Here is a 7,111-nt window from a genome sequence, read left to right as displayed (position 1 = left end):
TTGAGAATTTGAGGCACGTGTCATTAGTGGTTAATTTCTAAATACTTATGATCAATGGATTATTACGGAGATGGTGACTGATCCAGATATATCGGTGCACGGATCTCGAGTTTACAGTATGGAGACACTAAAATGAGAGTGCATGTGCTTGATAGAGATTAAGAATACTGAGTGTGACCAATACGAGAAGTCACTAGGATGGCTACCCACTCATTAGTGAGTTACTCATAGTTGCAGTTGTGTAGATAGTTCTTTGACCTATGGTGTCTCGACTGTTCATAGTGAGGTTGCTGTAGTTTGACTGTACAATCACTTGGTTATCTAGGCATTCGAAATTTTACGGTGTATGATGATTATAGTAGATCCATTATAGGAATAGGGTGTGCACCAAGATGGAATCTGTCAATCCTGATAGATAGGGAGAAGTCCTATGCAGTTCATGAGACTGAGTCCTAAAATTCATAATCATGGTAGGTGAATGATGAAAAGAAGTTTTTATAAGGTTTCATATGGATATGAGTTGATTGAATCTGGCATATGGCAGATGAACGGGTTTGACGAGTTATCATTGACCTGCATCTTGTCAGGACTCACGATAGAGGAATCGAACTATATGATAACTAAAAGGAATATGCTCTACAAGCTAATCAAAATTTATATTTTGATGGGTTTCCTTGTAATCTTCCAGACTTATATAGTGACTCTTTAAATAATAAAAAGTATTTTTCATCATATGCTGTATCTTACTTTTGTAATGATTATGATGAACTCCATAAATCAAGAAAATGGGTTTAGGGTTATGATGGGATCACACCTATGAGACCTAAAATTCTAAAAATCTTGATTTAGAATATTTCTAGTCATAGGAGCATTGAGTAGGGGATCAATGTTCCGGATAGATTAGCACTTTTCATATATGCTCGATGGAGAGGGTGGTAGATCTCATAAGCCATTTGTGTGAGACACTAATACAAGAAAGTGGGTGCTCATTAGAGAATGAGTTCACTGAATTGATCCGACTTAAAAAACATCTTATGAAATTTACTTACCTGTTAAGAGATTTTTTTTTATAGTGAAAGTTGTGCATGTAATCCTTTGACCTGAGACTATCATAGAACCTTGTATACATGAATCCATATTTTTTGGTTCATACTCATTCATGACTTAGTTATATATGAGATGTTCTAGATATGGTAGAATGTATATGGAGGTTGTGAGTAGGTCAATATGGAATCGATCACTTCTGGTAAGAGGAGATCGCATCCTACTTGCTCTGATCGATTGATAATTCAAGAAGCCTTTGATCAAAGCAGAATAAAAAATTAGAAAAAGTTTTTAATATTTTATTAATTGAATCATCATATAAGATTAAGAGAAATATGAGTATGATATTAGATTTGACATCATTCTATATCCAGAGTCATATTCGGGGTGCAGGGAGATCGCAGGATCAAATTGCATGGTAACTTTCCACTGAAGGATATTTTTGATATTTTTATCAAAAATTTTATATCTTTCAAGTAGACATGATATATTTTTAGATGTCAATCTTGTCTTATGAGTTTGATCAAATTAAAGAGTTTAATTCAATCACCAATTAGAAAGAGTTCTAATTATTGAAATCGGGTTAGCTCGATTGGATCTAGATCAGTTAGATTAAATTCTAATCAGATCAAATCGACTTAAACTCGGACCTATTGTTGGCTAGATGTGGAATCCAATGGATCACGTACAAAGGATATTGATCAGGGGTCTAATTGGATTAGATCATATTTGCAAAATTGACATGCTAGCACATGTTGCAAAAAAACTAGCTCCTTGTTTCGAATCGGGTTTGAAATTGATTTCAGATTGGGCTAATTAAAGCCAAATTAATTCAAATCAATCTTGGGTTTGATTAGTTCAGCCCTTGGCTGCATGTACCAAAAATTTGGAGCCAAGAAACCAAGTCTCCATGAGTCAAGAATTTTTCTTGTGCGTGGGTGCAGTTTTTGTGTGCAGAAACAGCTTTCGCATCCCATGAGATGGGATGCCTCATCCTCGAGCTTATCCTATGTTCCATAATGAAATAAATTTTTGGATGATTCTTAATTTTATTTTGAGCATAAAAAAATTTTTTAAGTTAAAATTCCTTCTGATTTAATCGTGGAAATTCGTTGAAGTTGGAAATCTTGTCAGCCTGATCCATGCGCCTGACCAAGAGTCTAACTTGTGAAGGACTCTAACCCATTTGTCACTCTACTTCTTAATCTAAATTTTTTTTCATGACATTCTCATGTTAGTGCCTTGATTTTTGGCCATTGGATGGACAAAATTATGTTGATGGGTGGTAGAAAAAAATTATGCCATGGGAAGCTACGCGACGCTTCAGAGAATCATCGAGAAAAATATTCTGAAGAGTCCTTCTGTGCGAAGCATCTTTTGGATTTTTTCTCGATGATTGCCATGTGTTAAAAACTTTCAGATGGATATGAGAATTCATCAGGAGGTGTGAGATTTTTTGATGGATGCGAGATGGCGCATGGAAGGGGCACGAAAAATTCTCGAAGGCAATCCATCGCTAAGTATTTAAAGGGGGGTGCGCCGGGGATTGGATTCATTCAGATTTCCAATTCCTCCTTTCTTTCTAACATCTTCTCCCTATTGTCCAATTAGTCTCTTCCTTCCCTTATTAGGACAAGTTCAAAAATAGTAAGGACAAGTCCAATTTTAGGACAAGAGTCTAGGAAGAGAATTAAGGAAGACAAGGAGAGAAGAAAGGTAGGGATAGGAAGGCTAGGAGAACAGAAAAAGGGTCTTGAGGTCCTGGTGTTCAAGAAAATTCTTAGAATGAAAATTTTGGAGGAAGAATCCTCTCAAAGAGTTGGTGTCCTGATCATAGTCCTATGTGGATCACCGTTGGAGGGCGAACACTTGGGCACCTGGTGGAGGTTATGCTAAAATTTGGATTAAAGCACTGCAGGTATTCTTCTATAACTTAAATTTAATCTTGAATTTATGTTATATATGATTGTTAATAATCAAAGAGATGCTGGTTAAAGAGTTTAATATTTAAGATTTCTTTATTAAAATTTTGAAATCCATTATGTTTCCGCTGTGCATGCCCACCCTGAAACCCAACAGTAACTGCACCTAAAGGTTCCATATTTTATTCTGTTGAATTATTATTACATATTGCTAGGTATTACTGGTAGATTGTGAGACTCATTGAACATCATCTTGATGATCGATAACCTTTGATAGACAAAGTTGGAAGTATTCCAACCCATCAAAAGGAGTTTCAATGATATTATGATGAAGATCATAGTATATCTCACTACTGATAAAATAGAATTTATGGAGTCATATATAAAAGAGGTCTTTATCCGATCAGATGATTAAATTATGATTATGAATTATAATAAAAATTAATTATCAATACAATTGATAATGCAAAAGTTGCAATTAACTAATTAGTTAAGTATTAGTAAATTATAGGAGGATCAATTGACGATTGAATTACTGTTTGGCTCAATTTGATTGAGCTATAGAGTAAAAATCAAATCTAATTGAATTAGATTCAATTTGATTTGGTTTGGATTTGATTAGATCAAGATTAATTGGATTATGAGATAACCCAATTACATAAGGAGATCAATTGCTAGTTTGACTAGAACTTGATTGAATCAATTTCCTAATCAGATTAAGATTTAATTTGAGTTTCTAGTTAGATTAGGAATTAGCTTGATTTGGGTGCTACCTAATCCTAATTTGGTTAGAATTAAAACACATTTAAAACAGATTTAAAACAGCACCTAAAAGAAATCCCAGTTGGACTGGGTTTCTCTTTCCATGTGCCAACAATATTCATGCTGAAAAGGGGAATGCCTCCTTTGGATTTTGTGCATCTAAAGAGTCACACCACACCATTTCACGCGTCCCTATTTCCCCTCCTTTGATTAAGATTTAATCTAGTTTAATTTGAATTTAAATCAGGTTGGTTTTTGAATCAAAGTAGGAATCCTAGTTTGTTGAGTTTTGGACATTCAAACCTAGTCTTAACCAACTACTTGGATGCCAATTTAAAGAGGGGATTATGGACATGTAAGAAAGAATAGAAATCTATTTTAATGCAGAAAAAAGAGAGGTGGGGCATGGGCTTTTGGGTGTGAGTCCCCTTGGGCATTTGGTTTTAAGAAAGGGAAGAGAGAAGGGTTCTCTCTTATTCTAGGTTTGCTTCCTCGTGTTCTTTCTCCTCCTCTTGTCCTTGTTCTTTGAGACGGTCTTAGAAAGTTGAAGAGGGTCTTCAATCAGCCATCAAAGAGACATCTTCTGCAAGGGAGCTAGCACGGTGAAGATAAAGGCTTCTGATTGGATCGAAGGCTTCGTGTGGAAACCCATAGAGGTCGGTAGACGTGTGTGCGGCTCTGCAGGAATCTCGCTCTATGAAAAGATATTCATCTAATCTAAGTTTGATTTTTTATTTTCAGCATCTCAATCTTGCATGTGATAGATCCTAGGACATTAATAGATTAGATCTATTACATGCATGATAGATTAAAAGAGTTTTAATTTGGGACTGAAATTTTTCGCTACTAGTTTTTAAATTTCTGCATGCATATCTAGGATATGAGATTTCCTAGAATTCTTTCAGATTGGATGGTGATTTGAGAAATGGGAGTAATTTGTGACCTCTATAGTACAAACAAATACGGTGATCTCATTGTATCCTCTCACATCACCCTATGTGGCATTTCATGATCCAAATGGGATCATCAAGGTGATCTTTGATAATCGGTGATTCTTATCCCAAGGTAATTTGATCCTCGATGATCTAAGATCACCATATTTGATATGTTATCCTTTAGTGGATTAGAGATACTTAGATATCTACGAGCAACTATTTATAGATTCTCAAATATGAATAATTACATATTATCAATAACCTACAATATGTCATATTATCTCATTGAGTTCATATATCAATAATAGTTATCAGTTGAGTCCACAAATACAATAAACATAAGAGAAATTTTTTGTGCACCGCGCGTGCTGCGCGCAGTGATTGGCTCACGCATGGGGCCGGGCAAAAAAAAAATTTTTTTTCGCATGCCACTGTCTAGCCTTATGCATGAGCCAATCACCCCACGTAGTACGTACATTCCACACCTTGCACGGTGTACAAAGAATTTCTCTAAACATAGAGAACTACACTGGAAACGGTTAAAAAGAATTGGACTGGACCAGGCCTTAAACCTCAAGCCTAAGCCCAGTCCGTTAATCAAATGGGCTTATTTTCTAGGCCTGATGGGCCTTAACCTTTGTCTCGAACCCATCCAAAAGTCTTCTGACTTCCGGTCTGAAGTCCTACATATATTTATTTTATTAATCTTGGTCACAAAAATCTTAAATCAATCAACCTCTTAAATCTTCCTACGTAGTTTTTTTTCAATCGGACTCCTTTGCTTCTAGTAAAGCTTTCCCTTAAAATATTCCTCCAAAAAATCGAACTCTCTGGGTTGATGCGGACTTGAATTCTTTATATTAGGAAATGGTTTCCTGATGGGTTACTGCTTTGCGAAAACCATCTTGGCGTTTATTTACACCCCAATTAGAAGTCAAATGGAACTCTCTTGGACAATCAGTTTCCACCCTATACAAATTTAATTAAATAGAACTCTTTTAAGATCAAGAACTTTAAGACATTCGAAACTCCTCTTAATCATTCTCAAAGTCAGGGGAGTAATTCCTAAATTCCAATGGAGTGGACGGTGCATGATTTTTTTTTTTTTGATGGAAAGATGGGAGGTATTACGACCCAGCATATTTATTTAAATAGAGTGGGTTATAGAATTGTCACAGGAATTGTAACATGGGGTCATAGTGGCCTTAATGACCATCTAAAATGTAACTTCGTGAGAAGCTTTGCCACCGAGTTAACCCTTTTAGTTGTTTTCTATTATCTTCACTTCTGATCTGAAAACAGTATTCCTCTATTTGTTACATTGTCTTCTTCAGCAGACGGATGGTCCCCGATTTAAGTCGTATACTTCAAAATTGGATCATCCGATCCTTTGGAAAAGGATCTCAATAACTAATTCCAATTTTTGTGGTGGTCTTGGATCCGGATCAAACGTTCAAGATCGTGGATCTCCCCATTTAACTACATTGGCCTTAATATCATAACTTGAGCAAGTGTTCCGTAAGCCTCATTAGGCATTAGGTCCAATATGCAAACATTCACACCTAATTATGACTGACAGAGTATATAAAAGATGCGGGAGTCAAATTATCTAAAAGTTTTACAAACGTGCCTTTGGTTAAACTCGGTCATTATTAAAATGAAGTATAATCCACATAAAATTCTTATTATTTTTTTTGTTTTGATTGTGTTGAGTTCGAATTTGGATTTTAGGATTTGATTGATCTTGAGTCAAATTTCAAACCCAAAATTTTTGAATCGAGTTGAGCTTGAGCCTCTGGCACTTGACTTGGCTCGACTCGATTGCACCCTTATTAATATGCCTATCAGCATAAGGACACCAGGGCCTAGGAATTGTACAATACTATAAACTTCTGGCAACTCAAGTTAGTTCCATGATGACAACAAGGCATGCCCATCAGTTGTCACATAGGAGCTATATTTTTTGTTAAACATAAACAATTTACCTGGTAGTGCTAGAACCAATCCCAGCAAAATAAATTCTTTTCTTTGAATGAACCATCCTCGTTGCACGATAATCAGATTGTCTTGAGTCTTTTGTTTTTGCGACTTGATACTAGTCAAAACATGCTATGTGATGGAAATAAATTTTTTTCCACTACAAGAGGATGTAATGCACGTAATAACTTTGAACTTGGTGCTTAGCATATGCGTATGTGTACGTACGCATTTATGGGCGTACGTATGTTCCTCTCAGCCGTAATCACGGATCTAATTTTACCAAGACGACAGATTTTGTTACCAGCCGCTCCTAGTCCCGCAGATAAATCTTTTTAAGAAGTTAGGTTTCATGCCAACTAGGAGCTTGCTGTTTCTTGCCTTAAATAAAAAACTTCGGTGACAAGAAATGTATCACAAAAGTTTCCTTAAATAGATCTTTCGTTTTCCGCTTCGCCCACAGCGAAAGAT

This window comes from Elaeis guineensis, chromosome 3 (assembly GCF_000442705.2).
Source record: "Elaeis guineensis isolate ETL-2024a chromosome 3, EG11, whole genome shotgun sequence".
NCBI classification, from domain to species: domain Eukaryota; kingdom Viridiplantae; phylum Streptophyta; class Magnoliopsida; order Arecales; family Arecaceae; genus Elaeis; species Elaeis guineensis.
Note: the sequence above shows the minus strand (reverse complement) of the source record.